The following is a 569-nucleotide window of genomic DNA, read 5'->3' as shown; positions in this document are numbered from 1 at the left end:
CAAGTGGAGGCTTCTTGCCTCACTTCGGTTAATTCGTGAAATATCTTGTAGGGTGCAGTAGCAAAGTTGCTGATATACTATAAAGCCACTTAGCATTTAATTGCCCGTGCAAATGTACCTTCAGAAATTTTTTTATGGTTAAGTGAGATACAGTTCTCGAAGCAGATTATATAATTTTAGTTTGATTTATTACTCTAGATAACAAACTGTATGATCTTAATTATCTTTAATAAATAATATATCTGAAATAAAATTATATAATAAATACTGTATATGTTATTTGTTTGTATACATATTATGATTATGTATAGGATACCTCTGGAGGCACTGATAGAATAGCAGCCAGAGGAGTAATGCCACTGCTGACACTTTTGAAATGTCTAAGTACACAGTCTTTATTTAAAAGGGAAGAATTAATCTGTGAATTATTCAAATTCTATTTGGCTATAATTTTGAAGTTTTTGGCTGATATTCCTAACAGGAAAGATCGTGAATTTTTATTCCCTGTGAAATTAAGTTAATTCATGAATTAAGCATGCTGTTCAGTACCCTAACTAAAACAGTATGGC

General features: G+C 30.9%; 1 protein-coding gene across 1 annotated transcript in view; it reads left to right on the top strand.

Moving 5' to 3' along the window:
- The window catches only part of LOC104498741 (baculoviral IAP repeat-containing protein 6-like), a gene marked incomplete at its 5' end in the record, with an annotated part of 19,446 nt that overhangs the window by 7,651 nt on the left and 11,226 nt on the right, over positions 1-569 (top strand). The window lies entirely within an intron of this gene.

Source organism: Buceros rhinoceros, unplaced genomic scaffold (assembly GCF_000710305.1).
Source record: "Buceros rhinoceros silvestris isolate BGI_N320 unplaced genomic scaffold, ASM71030v1 scaffold39208, whole genome shotgun sequence".
Taxonomy (NCBI): Eukaryota; Metazoa; Chordata; class Aves; order Bucerotiformes; family Bucerotidae; genus Buceros; species Buceros rhinoceros.
This window is presented reverse-complemented; position numbering and strand designations above follow the sequence as displayed.